General features: G+C 45.0%; 1 protein-coding gene across 1 annotated transcript in view; it reads left to right on the top strand.

Annotated features, from left to right (window-relative positions):
* Positions 1-396: 396 nt before the first annotated feature.
* Positions 397-19,471, top strand: part of zmiz1a (zinc finger, MIZ-type containing 1a) — a 74,473-nt gene continuing 55,398 nt past the window's right edge. Inside the window, exons 1-2 of the mRNA XM_061086961.1 lie at positions 397-438; positions 14,150-14,230. The gene's annotated coding sequence lies outside the window, so the exon portion shown is untranslated. The remainder of the gene's footprint in view (positions 439-14,149; positions 14,231-19,471) is intronic.

The raw sequence follows: 19,471 nt of genomic DNA, 5'->3' as shown, positions 1-19,471 counted from the left end.
GAAGGACATTGTTCCTGAGCAGTGGGGGGTGGGGTCTTGTGTGGGGGGGGGGTATACGGAGCCACTGCAGTATACAGGAGGCCCGGCGATGTGATGGGTGGTGCAGTTGTTCATAGGTTCATTGACTCTGGGGCAGGGTTAGGAGGCAGAGTAAATGGGGCAGTATAGCAGACTCCCTCACGGCTCCCTGCATACATTTTTCAGCACCGGGATGAATTTCTCAGTGATAAATTTGTCCTCTGTCTGAACCAGGTTCTCCCTGGCATTCCATTAAAAGAAATCTAACAGGCTTTTTTTCCTGTGTCTTCCTTCCCCTCAGATCACGAATACCGGAGGAGGGGTCAGCGAGAGACCGCGCGTGAGGAATACATGAGGGGTGGGTTGGGGGAGGGGGCGGCCACCACAGCGGCAGTACCACCAAGGTCAAAGTTCACACAGGTAAAGATATTTTTAGTCTAATCCACTGCTCAGTGATTGTGTGCAGCCTTTGGTTTCATCCTGGCTTCTCTATCACCCTGACATGGCGCAGGGGTTTGTAATGTGGCTGGTTTTGACTGGAACCTCCTCGGCTGGCGGCCGGGGGGGAACCGGGAACGGAGCAGTGTGCAGCTGCAGTTTACGAGGAGCTGTGCAGGATCCTGTTGGGCTCTGTGTTTGCCAAGTCACAGCGAGAACCCTGCAGCCAGTGTCAATACTTAACGAACAAAAACGATCACGCTATGATTCAAGAGCAATTTGTTTCCAAAACACTTCCTGTTTGTTTTACAAAAGACAGATAGAGGACGTCACGCAAGATTCGTGCACTGAAAATGCAAGTGCAGTTTCCCATTGAGAACATTTCTACTCTATATTTGCTCTGTGAGGTTATTTCCAATGCAACAATAACCTGTTTTTCTAGCTCTGTGTTGCCTCCTGGTAGAGTTGTAAGTGACATATTATAATAATTTGGCAGTAAATTGGATATCAGCACAGCTCTGTCCAAATGAAAACGTGATACTTCAAAGAGCAGGAGGTTATTGTCAGTTAATTGTGGTTCAAATTTAAAGGTCAACTTGAAAGTGAACCTAAATGTTTCTCTACCAGAACCAGAAAGGTATGTCTGGTTTTCTGCTTGCCTTTCTTCCTGAATTCTTTGCTACCAGAGATTATAAAGTAGGCAAATAAATAATAAAGTGCTGGTTAATCTTCCCTAGTGCAGCGCGTGTCTGTGTGTGTGTACGCTGAGCAATGGCACCGCCTTGGGAACATCTGCCTCCAGCACACACACATGCACACGTTTACGCAGGCGGGCACAGACACATACTGTCCACACGTGCACGACGAGCGGGGATCAGCCAAAGCGATTAGCACACGGACGTCAGAGCACAGAATGTGACAGGTTTAACACACGTAGAAACACACATGCGCCGACCACCGGCTGAGTGACAAGTGCTGCAGACAGACTGGGGCTGCAGAAAGTGACTGAGCACGACTGCAGACACATGAAAGTGTAGGAAGACAACTTATAGCGCACTTGTCTGCTGCTGTCGTACGTTATTCATCTCATATCTGTTCTTTTTTTCCCTTTCCTCTCCTCTCGAATTTGCAGATACACAGTGTTCCAGTGGTTGATCAAACAACTGTGCAATTGAGGCAGAATTTGGCCAGACAGAGCGCCAGGATTAGTAATGTGGAGCTCTGCTGGCTTAATTTGTTTAGAAAGCCTATCATTGCTGCAAACATGTTACAGACTGTTGCCGTTTACAGAGGAATATTTTCCCCTGCGGCTTTAATTGGATGCATTTTTAATGTTAGTGCCACATAGTGTGGTCACTGTTAACACTAAACACTGTGCCCATTGTGAGGCGTCGGGAGTTGAGATTTAAGAGAGAGGAAGAGTGTGTGCATGTGTGTCTGACCGTGCAATGGTTGGGTGATGTTGTGTCCACACTACATGTGAAATTTATAGCTCTGCGTCACAGAGCTACGGCTTAGCTACGGAGCTTATGCACGTAGCCGCTGTAGCCGATATGAACGGGGCGAAAACATGGCTTTTTGAAATCAATGACGTAAACTCTGGCCAGACATGGTGCCACGGAGCACCAAGGCTATTAGCGCTGCTCAATGTGGCCTACCATAAATTGAGTAATATCGTAACACAAGCATAGAATCTGTATTTTTTCTGTTCATAAAATGGTGATGCGTGTGAGGTCTGAGATCATGAGTTTCCCAGCTGATACTCAGGAGAAGGACCGGGCTGTTTCTGATCAGATAAAATCAGATCAGAAATCTGAAATAGTTAGCGTGGACACCAACATGTGAGTAGCTTTTTCAAATTTGTGGACATTGTACGACAATCGGATTAGATTGGATTGCACTTTCTTGTGAGAATCTCTTCTGAAATTTGCCTTGCATCCAAAGACGTCCATTGACACAAACAAAAACATATTACACAACAGGACAAAAAAGATTTCAACAAATATTATACACAAACAGATGACATCGCATCGTACATTTTAAAAATACGTTTCTGTAGAGCAATTCCTTTAACATTCAGTGCTGCAATTGCGACCGCACCGGAACACTAAGGCCTACTTAGAGCTCCAACTCAGATTTTACAATCTCACAGAGGAACAAAATAGTTCTTCAGTCTGTTAAGGGTTTGACTGTGCTGCATGACTTTCTTAGATAAAGTAAGAAAAAGCCTTAGTTTTCATTTTTTGGTATTTATTACTTTCTATTATGTGTCCATCATCCTTTTTTTATCCATCCTTTTTTATCCTTTCTTTCTTTCCATGGTTTTCTCCATCACCCGTGCACTTTTATCTTAAAGTGTATGTTTGTGACAGAGAAAAGGTGAGAGACGTAGACAAGATAGAATGAGAGAGAATAATCAAGACTAATTCTCTGAAAAGTTTCACCTCAGGGTGCTGCAGCTTAGGTAACTGTGATGATATTCAAAAGAGAGGAATGTGTATTTTTATCCTCGCTGGTGATATTCATTTTGGTTATTGTCTTACGGCTCCTTTTTTCTAACACGCACACACACAAGCCGGCCTCTTTTTTTGGGATTGGGTGCTGCGAGAGGCATCTCACAAACAAGCAAAGGTATAAAATGGTGAGAGTGGGAGGATGAGAGAGAACATTGTCTTCTCTTTCCCAGCTTTGGGACAGCGCAAAACAGGTTGTGTGAGGATACTTGCCATCCTTAACAACTTCTAACGCTGCCTCAGGGCCACCTCGACTTCTCTGATGAGAGTTGTGTTGTGCAGAGGAGTTGAAGTAGTTGCAACACGTTAGTCGGCATCAGATGGCATTCCAGGTACCCTGTAAGTCCCCGGAGTAACACATTTACTTTGTCATGTTTTGACATCATTAATGCAAGATCTTAGCTGAATAACTTATAAAGGCCATTTCGATGCTTTTTATTTGTTTACTCATTTATACAATTATGAGTCATTAAATCTAATTTGGAACATACCACAATACCTGAACATGTCAAGAAAGAGTTACCTGGCTTTGTGTTTCTTTGGAAATTCTAGTTTCATACAACTTGGGTCTTATTCTCGTCTTACTCTGGGTCTGTAGTCAAGGTATATCTGAGAGATTGACAGAGAGAGGGTGGCAAAGAGGAACGGATAGAATCAATGCACCGCACACAGCTCTACAAAGAATCAGAATCAGAATTCTTTTATTTGCCAAGTATATTTGCACATACAGGAAATTGCCTTGGTGTCATTGGTGCACTTAACATAAAACAACAATATATAACAAAATAGAATAAAAATATATACAGTAACAGAGTTATGGACACAGCATATAGCATACAGCATATAACGCTACTTTAAAGCTCTTTTATGGTATTGTGAGATGTGCAAATTTAGAGATTGTCCATTTGTTATTCAATGGATGGAGGATGGTTGATAGGTAAAAAACCAGAAATTAAAAAAAATGCTTATATGGCTGAATACTTTGGTAACTGTTATCAAAGCTAGGCAGCCCACCCAAGTAAACTATATATGTGGAAAACCTGTAGTATAATCTATTTTTTTAGCTGAACATGTAACCAAGAGTTTTTCTCACCTGGGCCGACTTGGTTTTACCGAAACTGTCTTGCTCCCAGATCTCACTACCGAGACGATCTTTAGGTTATCTAACCAAAACAGAAACAACGAGAATAAGACCAGATAAGCCATAATTTTCCTTTAAATGTCTTCAAATGTTGATGTGATGTGAAATGACATCACTCCGGTCGACCGGCATCTTTGTGCGCCAGTTGGTCTGTGATGTTATCCATCACTGGATCTCTCTGTCTGGCATCGTCAATTACCCAGAGGAAAAAAACATTAGGGGCCTGAATGGGACACGGAGCAGTGGCAGGCTGACATGGCTGTGTTATATGATTACACAACCTGTTGGCTGTCCGCCTGTCAAGTGTCTCCCAGCTCTGATGAATGGCTGCAATATGCCGCGCATCACAACACCACGCCATACACTCATTAATGGCTTCTCATAATGCGCAGGACCTTCCTCCAATACCGTGACAGGATTCACAGAGGGAAGGAGAGAGAAGGGGGTGGTAGTTGTAGTGCGAGAGTGAGACTGAGAAATGGTGTTCGTGAATAGCCCACCTTGTTTCCGTGTCGCCATTCAAGGCAGTAAACAAAAGAAACATGGTGTCCTGATTTGAATAATTTCACACACATAGTGTGGCAAGACGCCAGCATCACAGTCACACGTAACTCCTAATGAACAAAGGATGGCAGACATAGGGAGAGAGACGGAAAAACAGTGCAGGGAAATGCAAGAGTTATAATTTTTGTAAGTGCGACACGTATGTTTCTCGATGAGACACTTGTCCATCTGTGGCGTATTTGCATAGATGATCAGAAACGTGGCGTGCACACCAGTGTGTAGGAACATGACAATAGAGACGCTTGAAGAAAAGGAGATTGAATCTGTCATCTGTCGGATGCCATGGGAAGCTTAGTTGATTGCTCATTCTCTCGCTGAATTACGAGACATCCTACCCAAGAGCCTCCACACTACTCGATACACAGCTTTAACAAACAGATCTGATTCTCATAGAGACACTGCTGGGAGAGGTTTCGAAATAAAAGGGTGCGGAAAGAGCTATTTTGTAAGGAGGGGAGATACTGTGTGTGTTTCCCGCTCGGTGTAAAGTAGTTTCTCACAAAGGGTTGGTGTCAGAAAGGTTATCTAAAACCTACATGACCCCAGGCCACATTAGTTGGGGTGTTTATGGCTCTGTTAGACTTTTAGTGTCCAAGCATCAGCCACATTGCAGGAGCTCCATTGATAAGCACATTCTTTCTCTGGATTTGACAGGTCTGTGCTCAGTAAACTGCGCCTCAGCTTTGTCTTGTCATATATTTTACGTTGTTGCACATTAAAGTCAGTATTTTTTATAGATGGCACGCCAGCGTTCTCAGGCTCGATGCTGTGGAGGAAAGAACTGAGCAGTGCTGCACCTGCGGTGTGTGTGTGTGCACGAGAGAGACAATCTGTCTGTACAGTCCTCCATCTGTGTGCCTGTGTTGCTGTATTTGCTCCTTCTCACAGCGTGAGTTTCTCAGTTTGAAATGCAACACCTGCAGATGTGTCTTGTAAACTGCAGCCCCCAGCTTCTCTTCCATTCAGAGGGGACCACTAAAACAAAGCAATTAAAGTACCTCTCTAGATGGAGCGAAGATTTGGTGCACGGGTGTTTCTGTGTGTGTGAGTGATTATACGCCGTTCTCATGCCACAATCTTTAAATTGAACTGTGAAGAGATCGACTTTCCTGCAGGGACGAGGACAGCTCTGTGCCAATCACAACATTAGCAGTTCTGTCATATTCATGTCTGTTTGAATATGGAGGTCAGAGGTCGCTGACAACCTGTCGCCGCTGAGCAGATTTATGCAACATGCACTCACACACACACACTCGTATGCACAAGAAAACACACAGGCAGCCACAGCCCACAGTTTTTGGCGCAGCACGTTAAAGCAGTGGTTTCTTGTTGCTGCTGATCTTTGAGTCCTTCCAGCTCCAGATATCAGAGCCGCAGTTATTTCTCCACTCGGCTGCCTGACCCTCTTAATTGAGAACTTCTGTGTCGGAGGAACAGAGAGCTAAACAGACCGAGAGAGGGAGGACAGATTTGTGTGTGAAAGAGGAATAGAGAAGACGAAGTACGACCGAGCAAAGAACTAAACCTGTGCAGGCCGACACTGACCAAGTGCACGATGGCCGCACGCTCAACAGTTGGCCTTGTGAAAGCCGAAACTCCTTCTCACCCCTCCTCCCTCTCCCCCCTTGTTTCTGGCCATGAGCCAAACGGAGCGAAACACAATGTCCTCAGTGTAGGTGTAGCTTTTCAACATGGTGTAAAGTAGCTGCACGAAAGGCAGAAAAACGAGGGAACTGCCACTCTGACCCGAGAGAGAAACTGCAGGAAGGAGAATCAAAGCAGAGGGTTGGGAAGGGGAGCGGTAAGCTCAGTGACAGCTGCATGTATGGTGCAGCGGCTGACGGTCCGTCCGTCTGTCAGATCAGATATTTCTGTCTGTTTAGTGCTGCCTTACTGGCTGCCAGAGACACTCCTCATGTCATCGCTGGGTGCCTGCTGTCACTGGCTAAAAAGGAGAGAGGGAGTGGAGTGTGTGTTCGCACGAGTGTGTGTGAGCGAGAGTGACAGAGAGAGAAACTCCAGCAGCTGTCTTGAAAGCTCCAGCACTCTGTCAGTACGTCTTGGATCTTTCCCCTAATGCCTCCTCTGTAAGGCAGCGCTTCAGTCGGCTCTTTGGTCAAACGTCCACCTTTTGCGCTGTGAAAGGAAATCAGCAGGTTGAGGTTATTGTTCAACTTGCAGGTTTACTTTAATATGTTGGAGAGATGTGTTGGCAGCTGTTTGCGCTGTGGGTGGGAACTAATCGATTGATTGTCGTGCGGTTTAGCCGCATTTGATTTCATTGCAAAACATGTGTCCTGTTGAATGCAATGCAAAGCAGTCTTGTAGCTACATTGTTTTATAACACAAAGTTACCTAAGCTCCAGAATGTATCTGTATGCACTCGAGTGTTGACTGATAGTAGTCGACTTGTGTTTTCTCAGAAAACTTGTAGCAGCTGAAATGAAAAGATGTGGCGGCAGGCAGGTGAGTCTTGTCAGTCGTGTGTAGGAGGTAAGAATTTACATGAAATATTGAATAAAAATAGCACAGTGTTTTAATTTTCCTGGGTCAACTGAATGCGAGTGTGGGTGGCACGCAGCGAGACGCTGGAGAGCTGAAATTCACTGAGCTCTGTCGCTGGTTGTTCTTCTTAAATAGCTGGAAAATGAATATGACCTGTGTGTTCTCTGATTCTTGAAGATATTTAGCTATCAAAATTGACAAAGATATTTATTTAAATGTGTGTATTCATGAACATATTTAATACTTTTTGGTTTGTGAATTTAATGGAGAAAATAATCAAAATAGTAATACCACTGCCAATGGTTTACTAGCTTTTTGGTAACTGGTACAGTGGCTCTTGTAACCCTGTCTGTTGGGAATGGGCTGTTTACTTGGTCTTTGGTAACGCTGGTTGCAGTTTTCTTTCTGAAACCGTAAAAGTGACCTGCAGTGATTTGGACATGGCAAGTAAAGACCGGCTGCAGACCTCAGTCCACAGAACCCTGAGGCTGCACCACCGCTGCTGTGCAATAAGCTGGTCACCAGTTTATTCAAAGTTCAGTGAAGCACAGCTCAGTTTTGGCTGTTGTTGTAAAAGCTTCAGTTGTCGTGAACACGCAGTTGTAGCGATCTATAGGGTAACCTACGTTGATGAGTCTCAGTTGCCTGTTTATTCCATGTTTATTAATACTATCACATGTCCAAATTTGACACTGCTCTTTCTTTGGCCCTTAACAATACAAATGCCAAGTGCAATGCTGATAAGATGAACGGTTCTAGAGATATGCGACGCGAGCCACAGACAGATTTCTGGATTTATTCAGTAGATATTAGTCATAGCAGCTGCTGTTGTTTAACAAAAAGCAAAGAAACTATTAGCATGAAGCACGTGGATGATGTCTTTCATTTTCATGTACTGAACAATGGACCCCTCTTTCATCATCTGCTCCTTTAAACCATTGCTCTCTGTTTCTTGCTAATGTGCTGTATTTTTGTTTGTTGCCTTAATTGCTGCTCGCCATTGACTGTTTGATTGCAATCATCTGTTGTCGGAGCGCTGTCGTCTGATTACAAACATGTGTTTTTCGCCAAACGAGACAGCCACGGAGTGAGGTAATGGAATCTATAATAAATAAATAAATAACTTGAGAGTACTCGCGAGGCACTGGGCTGCACAGTGGCTCTGTGGTTATCGTGGAAGGTTCAGGGCTTGCACCCGCAAGGCGGCTGGAGATGCTCAGTGGGACATTTGAACGTTCTCATGGTGTCAGCAGGAGAACGTGTTTTCCTTTCGTGCTCTGGTTTCTATGTAGCCTGGTTGAAACAGCAACGTTAAAGTGAGTTTGCACAACCCTGGATAAGTTCTTATAACACCTCAGATTTAAGGTTCCTCAGATATTTCAACTTGTCTTTAACTTTTTACGGGATCTCTCAACAAGATAACAATACTTGTATGATTGACGAGCTCAGGAAGCAGGGTCACTTAATTCTCCAGTTTGTAATTCCCGGCCTGGAAAACCCCTGCAGTGGTACGAGCTTTTCAGCCTATAATTTTACGGCGGCGACAACATTAGTCCAACTTTGGATTCTGTACTGTCAGTGTCCGCTTCCTCTGACTCTTCCGGTGCCCTGACAGCCCTGTAACCACACACTGCTGTTTATGTTCTTTAGGTTAACACAGTTATCTCCGTACGTAACCAGAGCCCTTAACTTACACGGGCACTTGGCATACGAGTGTGGTTGAGCACGTGTGTGTTTGTGTGTGTGTGTGTGTGTGTGATCATGCAGCTGCAGGACCCGTCTCTTCTCCCCCCGCGTCTCTCTCTCTTCAGAAAGAGCTGCAGGGACTTGCCAGTATTTTCATTCCCTCTGGAGGCATTTCCGCACGCTAACAAAGCCCGGCCTGCGTGATGAAACAGAGAGGAAGCAGCTTTTGTGAAGGGAGCAGCCGATTTTGATGAGCGTGAGTGGGTGTGTTTCTGTCTCTGTCTCTGTGTGTGTGTGTGTGTGTGTGTGTGTGTGTGTGTGTGTGTGTGTGTGTGTGTGTGTGTGTGTGTGTGTGTGTGTGTGTGTGTGTGTGTGTGTGTGTGTGTGTGTGTGTGTGTGTGTGTGTGTGTGTGTGTGTGTGTGTGTGTGTGTGTGTGTGTGTGTGTGTGTGTGTGTGTTACTGACCCTGGGTAACAGTTGTGTGCATGCAAATTTACTTTTGAGCACTTCAGGTTGCTCCAGGCTCTTGTTTGCTGATGAACTAGGATGTGAACAAGCCTACTCTGTTTTCCCATTCAGAAAACAAAGTTACCTCCTGTTTGCCTCTTAATTAACTGGTATAATACATAGCTTGTTGGATCAGCCAGTGTTTTTTTTATGAGGCTTGTTAACCACTGGCCTTTCACAGTTTTCACTTCCTCTGTTGCCATTACTGGAGGGAAATGTGCACTCCAACACAGGGCACAATTCTCCAGGGTGTCTGGTTCTGGGAAGGAACCAAATTGAACCAATAAGTAGAAAATTGTCTCCTTTTTTTACAGTTCAGCAGAACTAATAGTAGAACATGCACTCGTTGCCCCCGTGTCTGTAATGAATAAATAACACAGATGTAAATCATATCCACCTTTGCTATTTTTTGGGGTTCTGTGCAGGAGTATTAATTTTTTTTCCTCACTGCTGCTGGATACTGTTCTTTTAGTTGGTGGTTTCCAGAAATAACTCCTGGGTTTTGGCAAGAGCTTAAGGTTGAAGCTCACACGAGACATAATTTTTTCTTTCTGATGTGAGGTCATGATACAGCCATCGAAAATTACAAAAGGGTTTTTCTTTTTTTTTCCCCTAATGGGGGCAAAAGCAGAACAACTGCCGGGTCGCAGAAGCCGAGATTTTCTCAGGGAATGTCGACAGAGTCAGCGTCCTGCGGGTTGACAGCCAGGGCCCTGTGACACACGCTCATGCCCATAAACAGGGATTTGGCCCTCCGGAGAAAATAACCTCGATAATTACTGGGTGCATATGGACCTGCCCACAGCGGGAGGGGAAGGAGGAGGAGACAGGGGTTGACTGAGAAGGAGAAAGAGAGAGAGAGGAAGAGAGAGAGCCACATCCGCTAGTGCATTCCTCCTTGCTGTGTCATACTGGTGCCGAGTTTCCCCCTCGGTTTGCACGGAGATTTCCAAGAGACGGAGGTTGCAAAAGGGCTGCAGACGCTGACATAAAAAGTTTAACAAGCCACACATTCATTAACTCCCTATGGTAACAAAAAGACAACAAGACTGTTTGAAGAGTAAACATGAGGGGATTGTGAGACAATGGTGAAAAAAGACATATGTAGACATATGGAGGTGGGATAAACCGAAGAAAAGTAAAGACTCAGCCAGTGGAAGCACTCGCAGATTTCAACTCTCCTCTCCCACTCTCTCTCTCTCTCTCGCTGCCCTTGTCACGTGGCCTCATTGGTCTGGCTGAATTGGCATTATTACAGCAGCCAAGGCTGAATGTCTGTGGTTGGCTCGCCGCCCGTCTGCTTGCCTGTCATTCAGCTGGTTAAAGAGGCCTTGTTGAACCGCTGCACTGTGCCTGGCTACTACAGGGCCATTCATGCCCGTAACGGAAGAAACAGCCAAGTCCTGTCATCAGTGCCAGCTAGCACATACCAATTTACTACTGGAAATGACAAGGTCATTTTGCTTGGTAAGCACAGTTTTCCCCCCTGGAGCAGCCCTCGTAACCCGTTTCTCAAAGTTTGGATTGCATTTCAGAGAATGCGATGCTGCTCTCTAACAGAGCGTCTTTAGACAAACACAGTGTTCAGTGTTCACGTCTCAGATATGTTCTCCCTCTCTGGTGCATGTACGCCGCCTACATTGTGTTTAAAGTGAAACAGACTGATCTTTTCCCCAGGGAATTATACAACAACAGCACAAAACAACAAAACAGATCATTTGCGCTGCCTCAATGCTGGAAGTCTCAGAAAGAAGTGTTGAAAATACAACAATGTTGTCACTCTGAGTGAGTCCCCCCCCCCCCCCCCCCCTGCTTTGTCAGTTGCTCTGTGCGCCTTTGGCTAATGGTGGCTCATCCTGTCACAGATGACCTGTGCCTTAGTGAACCGTTCTCTGTCCTCTTCTCAGTCCCAGTGTGACACACAGAGTGAGGACATGCATGAGAGCCATGACTTCATCCTGCGCTCTCTCCCTCCTTTCTCCACTTCGCCTCTTCCCCCGTGCTCTCCTCCTCCACTCTCTCTCCCGCTCTCATCCTCCACTTCCCTCTCTTGTCCTTTTTGTCTTCCTTCCCCAGACCTTGCTCCGTCTGCAGTCCTAACATCTTCCTGCTATGATTAGCAGTAGTCTTTTTTTCATCCCCAGCCAGTGTAATGTCTAGAGCCTCCTGTGTCCTTGGAAAGCAGCCTAATAAGCTCAGACACACACTGCTGTCTCTGCTCTCCACAGGCCTATTCTCCAGTGTCACCCTGCGCTTACTGAGGTAAACAAAGACTGCCACACACACGGACTGTACACACACGCTACCCTGGTGTGCTAATAGACCGCCGCTGCAGCCCGCCGAGGACAGCGTTGACGCTAGCTTGCTAACGTTGACCTTCCGTGTGCCAATCACAATAAATCTGCTCCCTGATTTGAATACGGGAGGAAAACAGTGTAAATTGAAAGCAGAAATCCCCCTGGTGTGAGACAAGATGAGCCTCTGAATAAATTATTCAGATGGCAGCCTCTTTCCTGCATGATTCTTGCCTTCTGCTACGTTTAATGGCATCTGTGATGACGCCCATTGGAGATTAATCCAGATGTAAGACGTGTGAGTGTGAGTGTGTGTGTGTGCGCCTGTGCTTACATTTGTGTGTGGCCTTCTCACCCTTCTTCTCATGCATCCCGTTGTGTCGTGTGATGGGGAAACAAAGCCTCGACAGGGGAATTTATCTCTTCTCCGGAGAGGGCTGTAAATAAACAACAAGTGAATCAATGCATCCATTTGTTTTGTTTTTTCTCTGATAATTCTGCCTGTGTCGTGCGGCGGTGTGACAGTATTTTTCGAGCCAGCGGAGCTCTCTGCAGCCATATTTCCTCTCGGCAAGAGTGAGAAAACATGCCACACTGGCCTCATGTTTCATTACTGGGCATCAGTAAATTACCGCATGCTTTTTTATATCACTCACTGCAGCTGATTTAGAGCCATGATGGAGCCTTTGTGTGAGTGGGAAATAGCACCAACGTTGGATATTGTGCTTTAGAACTACTCAGTCTACTACACACACACACACACACACATAGGGAAAGCCAGGTGCAATTGAATAGGAAAAACCCACAGCAGGACCTGTGGTGAATGTGTTTCACTCTGTGTGAGCACTATTGATTCACTGCGAAAGGATGACCTTCCCAATCACAGTCACAAATGTTTGAGTATAGAACATTTGACTGTCTCTAAGATTACCCTGCACTACTTACTACACGTTAGTATCGTATTAAAGGTCTAAAATAATTACACTTCCAAGCCATTTTTCTTTCCATTTTATCGCTACTGTCATTAGCTTTTCTAGATGCAGATATTCCTCGGGCAGGTTATGTTTCAACCCGCTCGTGTTTGTTGGTTTTCGGTTGTTTTTCCTGTTTGTGAACAGGATTGCACAAAAACCACTGCACGGATTAACACAAAATGCATCTGCCTCCTGCCTTAAACAATTCAGGTGAATGAAATTTTAGTGCAATAGTGACATTTACAACATTGCACTGTAACATTGTGATGTTACTGATACTCTGCATTAACAGGCAAATTGTTTTTTTTATCATGGCTGCTATAAACAGAATTTCTTTCACGACCCACTTCTATAATCTCAGGGACAGACGTTTTTATAACCTTTACAAAATGAATAAATGAATTTTGTTGGTGAGGTGAATCGACGCTCTCAACTGGAGGAATTGCATTTCTGTGGTCCTCAGTAATAATAATGAGCAGAGCAGAGGTGGCAGAAAATTTGAAGGGAGTTACTTGTATTAGCCACGGTTGGATGACTAATAGGAGCAGTGAATAATGGTGTGAGCGGAATGATCCCTCTTCTTTCGGAATAAAGGTAACCTCCCAGTGTGTAAACCTTGATTAGGAGCAATCGTTCAGCTAATGCTGCTGTTGGTAATGCCAACATGACTACACATAAGAGACTGTAATGAGCAGTGGTTTACCATAGGGTTATTTTGTGCTCAAGTACCCTTCTCTGTATCCCATATCCAAGTGTGAAATTACAATATCAGATCATATTTAGTTAATTAAACCCATATGACTAATTTAATTTGACTCAAATATGGGGGGGAATGAATAAATCATGGAGGCGTATTTAGCCGGCTAGCGCTGGTGTTAACAGTAATTAAATGTGGGGGAATCTGTAGCCTGTGAAGATAGCTCAAGTCTCTTCTGCTGTACGAGTATACACGTGGAGAAATGAAAAAAAACAAAACAAATGTGAGCCAGACTGTTTTGCGAAGCAGTCTAGCAGAATATTAATGAAAACTATGTGGGAGTTTCAAACGCATAAATGAGCGAAATAGTTTAATATGGAGTCCTGTAGTGTAAGCTAGTGTATTAATAGTCAGCGAGTGGTCTTCCCATTAGCAGATCTGCACGTCGTAGTTAAAGACGATCCAGAAGCAGAGAAAGAAACATTCCTCCATGATTAGAGCCCGGAGAGTTCAAAGACGACTGCCTCTGCAACGAGACGGGTGCAAAACATTCAAAGGGAAGATGAGGAAATCAACTCGTATTTGTCATTTAAGCCTTTTACATTTCATATTTGGCGGGGATTAGAGATGCACATTCTCCCACAGCTCTGTCAGCCCTTGTTACGTGTCTCCAATCTGTCAGATGCACGACGGGGGTGCTTTATTACATCTTGATAAATGATGCCACCTGAGTCTTGTTTTCCTATCACTAAAAAGCAGAGTTTTGTCACACTCCCTGATGTGTGCTGTGTTTCTGTATCGTTTCATTTTAGACTCGCCTCTGTGATTGATGAGGATTAAGAAGCAGATTTTGCCTAATAGGAAACACAGGAACGTTCTCATCCACCGCACTGGTAAGGATCCTGATTATGCACATATGTCTTCCTCGGCTCGTACGGTGATACAGATTTGCTTCAGCTTGATTTTGTGAGATAGGCTGCAGTTTGGATTCAGTTTTCCGTTGCATCATACCAGCCATTTAACACACAGGCAGAGGCGGATCTAGGATCTTTCTAAATTAGGGGCCATATAAGAGCCCCAATTTACACAGAGGGGCCAATTATATGTCCAACATATAATTCCTGATTCAGTAAGGTCGACATTAAAGTCATTCCTTGTTTACTGAAGTGTTCTTTGTACAACCACATTGTGTACTTCAAAAAAGCGTAGAAAATAAAAATTCTGAAAAAATTCTCATATTTACTGTTAGATGCTAGTAAGTGACCAGGTTTTTAAAAAAAGTCTACAGCAAGGACAGGGGCACTTCTTCAGGGGGCCAATCAAACTTCAGATGGGACCAATTCCCCCCTGGACCCGCCCCTGGACCCGCCCCTGCACACAGGCATTTGTGTCCAGGAACACTTTATACAGCAACCCAGGAATAAAACTGTGTGCTGTCAAAAACTCTAAGTGAAGAAAAGTGCTAAGTCCTTTTATTTTCCCATGACACTGACATCGATACAACACTGTCTCTTTTTGTAATACTTTCAAAGAACAATACTGGACCACAGACACGCCAGAACATGCTGAATTAATCGCCACAGGAGGTTGACCGCCATTGTTTTTGAATGAAAGCATGTGTTTACGTAATGATTTGCACGAATGCGACTGGGATTCTGTGGCTGATAGATTTTTCTCTTTACACGTTGCAGTTTGTCAGGTAACAGGGAGGTCGGGCTCAACAGACGCGCTTCTCTGCATCACCTTGCTTCTTCTGGTTTGGTGGATCATAGAAAAAGCTCATTTGATGGCCACATTCTAACGTGTATAGCACAGTAGCCAAATTCCTCTCTGATTTACGCTGTCTCAGGGCTGTGAAACCTGGACAGCAGTGAAAGCAGTGTGGTTTGTTACCATGTGTGGCCATTGATCCGCCCCCATCAATACCAATATCAATCTCCAAGAGGAGGACAAGTCTTAATCCCCAGATACCTATCCTCCTGTCATTTGCTTTCTTCTGGACTGCATTACAAGTGTCTATTTGATGCAAAAACATGCATGAATACTGTGTTCAATTAGCCTCTGAACAGTATGAATATTATGTATTCGGTTATCCCTTGGACTGCATGAATAATAAGAATTCATTTAAACCTCGCCTGAGAGGAAGCACTCCATCGTCTTCATCACGGTGTCAATAACCTTTGACTGGCGTGATGCATGATGTAATTGGGGTGAGTGCAGATGAGAGGGAACATCAAACTCGTTATGATCCCAACACACTGGAGCAAAGAGAAGACCACGTCCCTCTGCTTTTGTTTGCGGAGACTGAGCAAAAGAAAAAAAAAACGTCAACACAGTAGTTTGTACTCATGTGAAACGGCATCAAAGTGCTGGAAGGTGAATAATTTTTGGTGGCATCTGCACATTCTGCAATATGCTAATGAGCAAAGCTGCAAAAGCCAGATTGCCAGGAGAAAGAAGGATAGATGGAGGGAGGAAAAAAATGGTGAGGGAGTAGAAAGGAGAGAAACAGACGGAGGCTGGTGTAAATTATGGATGCAACCTGCGATTTCCAAGAGGAAAAGAAAGGCAGAGAGAAACCTCAAGTCATGCATATCAGATTACGCATTTACCACATTTTCTTATCATGGTCGGTGAGCAAACTCGTATACAATCTGGCCTCAGTGTGTGTGTGGGTGTGGTTGTGTGTGTGTTGAGAGAGAGAGCACTTATACATTCATCCATGTCGAGTCGTGTGGAGCTGTGTTGTGCTGTCAAGCGTTCTCTGAACTTGATATGACGTGTGTACGAAGCCATGTTCAGTCGGACTGCACTATTGTGTCGCATGGTTTTTGTATTGTGTGTCTCTGTGTGGGTCTGCAGTCACATGGCCCCTGATGGTTAACACACTTCATTCGAGCATTCAACGCACAGGTGGACACACTGAGAAAAACAGTCTCACACTGTGGATATTTATATATAACATTGTTTAATTTGTCTAATAATACATGGAATGCTGAGATTTCAGTTTCTCTTGTTAAAACAAGCCTTTCTCTCATTATGTGTTTTTGCCAGCATGAGCAATTCTAAGTAAGTAAAGTGAGTAAAAGTGAGTGTTCGTGTCCCACCACCACATCCCACCCTTGTGAGCCAGTCCCCTAACAGCCTGTGTGAATAATGGATCCATTCTTGAGACATGTCTGCGACTGGGGCCTGTGCAGATGTGTGGTTTCCCCACCAGAGGTGGAGGTGGAGGAGACGGGAGGGGCTGGTGGTCTGGAAATAGCTCTGCCTGAGCTGGGAGCACCTTAGGTGGGCCTCTGTGCCAGCCTCACCTTCCTTTAACATGCTCACAATAAAAGTGCCATTCTGCTCGTGAACCCGGTGCATATTGTGCCCTCGTTTTTCCATGTTAGGATGAAAGGAAAATGTGGTTTAACCTCTCCTTACTCAGCTGTGGTGCCAAAGTGATCCCCTCAAAGATGGAGGGAGGATAAGACGAGGGCTGCGTTTTCTAAGAATTGGACGGGAGCCATGTTCAACGAGGAGTGTCTGAGCCCGAGATCTAGCGTGCATGTAAATGTGTGTTAATGTTCAAAGTAGGTCATTTATTTGGAGCAGGGACGGCCATCGTGTGCCTTCTCTGGAGCGATGTCAGCGCGGGGAATCATTTCATAAGCAGCAGACACTTTGCTGCATTTGGTCAAGCCGCGCCAGGGATTTACATACACAGATATTTTGTTTATATGTCAAGCCGAAACCCTAATATACCAGAGGGGGAGGAGGAGGGGCAGGGGGGGGGCACTGGAGGTGAAAATGGCTGTGGTCAATCCAGAGACAGCATCAGTAACCACAGCCAGAGATAGCAGCCTAAAAATCATACAAAATCAGATTACCAAACAAACAGCTAAGAGGATTAGTTCTGATCTTTCTCTCTCTCTCTCTCTCTCTCTCTTTTTCCATCAGACGGACATTAAATCTGCAATCTGCAAAATCCCTTCAAATGATTTTCTATTTTACGCGCCGGCCCTGGTTCTCTGGTCACATGCTTGCAGCGGAGCTCTTTCTGCTCCCGGTGAACTCTGCCCTTTTGTTCTGCCTTGAGGCCGGTAGAAATTGCTTTGCTAAACACGGTATCATATCGGCTCTTTTAAAAATATCTTCACGGGGTACAACACGGATCTGACCTCCAATCAGACGCAGCACTGCTGGCTGTTAAGCCCGGTAATGTTATAATAACGTGTTCCACCCGGCGCACTCGCTGTGAGAGACAAAGCGGTGGAGAGAGAGAGAGATGCCTGTGGCTCCACGGCCGTCGCTTAAACAAGCAGAGCGACGTTCACCGGCACAGACCTAATTAATAGAAAAACATGATCTATGGAAGGGAATAATTACACCTCGTCCCCGGCTTTCAGAGATCAAAAAATGTTGCTGCATTTCTTAAAATTAATCTCAGGAATGATTGTTGGTTTACAGGGAATCAGTGGCAGTACAGTATGTTCTCTGGGAGAAAAAAAGACTGTAGATTAAATTGGTTAATATTTCATAAAGCTTACAAAGGCAGAGGGCATTTGAGGCTTTTCAGATTATTTGTTCTCAGCCAATATTACACACCACGACTGAGCCGCTGCGCCACTGTGCTGCTAAAGTCTACAGCTCTCCAGCACAATGCCAAGACAAGGCACTTGCCGTTCAAAGTGTTTGTCTGTGATAGCGTTGTTTGTGAAATGGGAGCTGCTCAGATGTGCTGCTCCTTTTCCTTTTGCCCGTGATCTGATTCAAAGGGGCCAGTGCAAGCACAGCCATCCTATCGTTCTCCTGATAACTGCTAACAGATCTGTATTAATATCCTCACTGGTGCTCTTTGATATATCGGCTGATTCCTTTTGAACTGCGCTCGCCTCCACACGCACACACACACCTCGAACCAAACACAAAAGTCAGCGTCCTGACAGTTTGACAAACTGACAGTCCCGCTCTCAATCACTCCCCCCCCCCCCCCCCCCCCCCCGCCGCCTGCTCGCTCTCCCTGATAGAGCTGTATATTGTAACCAACAAGACGCTAATCAACGCAAACCTAATCAAATCACTGCTCCAACAAGCAGCCCTGGCTGCCGGGCCTCCACAGAACACATATTTCAGATCGAGAGGCAGGCCGCTTGTATAGTTGCCCCACACGGTAACCAGCCGCTGCGTAAAATGTCAGGAGGAGTAGGATTAATTTTCGAAAATGTCACTGACAGCATAATAGCTCGGTAGAAGAGTGTCTCATGCTATGTTTCTATCTCGTGTCTGCAGGTGTGATAGGCGACTGCCTGTGTGTCTTTCTGAGCACGCAGCACTAAAAGCCACTGTACACGAATGTGAAAACAAGTCGGATGAAGAGTCTGTTGACGTGTGTGTGATTGAGTGAGTGTGCGAGCCGTTGAGTGAGCCGTTTAAGACTGTGTGTGTTTTAGATCTGCACAAACAAATGCACATCTCCAAACCTCCTCATTACTGGCAGCAGGAAAGCTGCACTGGGCAATGGGACAACTTGTGTGTGCGTGTGCCTCCGTGTGTCTGTTTGCAGCGTGCGCCTAATTCAGCCGAGGATCCCTCCACAAGATTTGGTTAACCAAGTTGGCTCGCCCCACCGCATCGCCACAGAGTGTGCAGTTGCTCCGGCCTCTGTTTTCGTTTAGTGGCACCCACGCTCTTGTCCGTGTGCCATGAAGATACACACACACATACACACACCTGCATGAGAGTGACAAAGTCAGAGAGAGAGAGAGAGAGGAAGAAATGAGAAGGTACCAATTAAGCTCCTCAGACAGTTCTGCCAAAAGACATCAGAGGCTTGTAGGTGGAGATTGCTGGTGTGCTTGTTGTGTGTTTGTGTTGGAGAAGTGGTAAGGGGGTGTTTGACAAGAGCGGCAGTCTTTAACTTGCGTCATACCAAGTCAGTTTTTCAGGTTTTTAAACTCATTACAGTAAGGTGTCACTAACCTGCTGTCAATTATCAAGAGCTGCTTGTAATACTGTATTTTTCTTGCATGCTACTTCCTACTCAGTTTTACCTTTCAAATAACTTCTAAACGTCTAACGTATAAGCCTTACTAAAGTGAGATTCAAGTTATAATATGTAAATGTACAACTTGACCTATGTTGCATAT

The sequence above is a fragment of the Limanda limanda genome, chromosome 15 (genome assembly GCF_963576545.1).
Source record: "Limanda limanda chromosome 15, fLimLim1.1, whole genome shotgun sequence".
Lineage (NCBI taxonomy): Eukaryota > Metazoa > Chordata > Actinopteri > Pleuronectiformes > Pleuronectidae > Limanda > Limanda limanda.
This window is presented reverse-complemented; position numbering and strand designations above follow the sequence as displayed.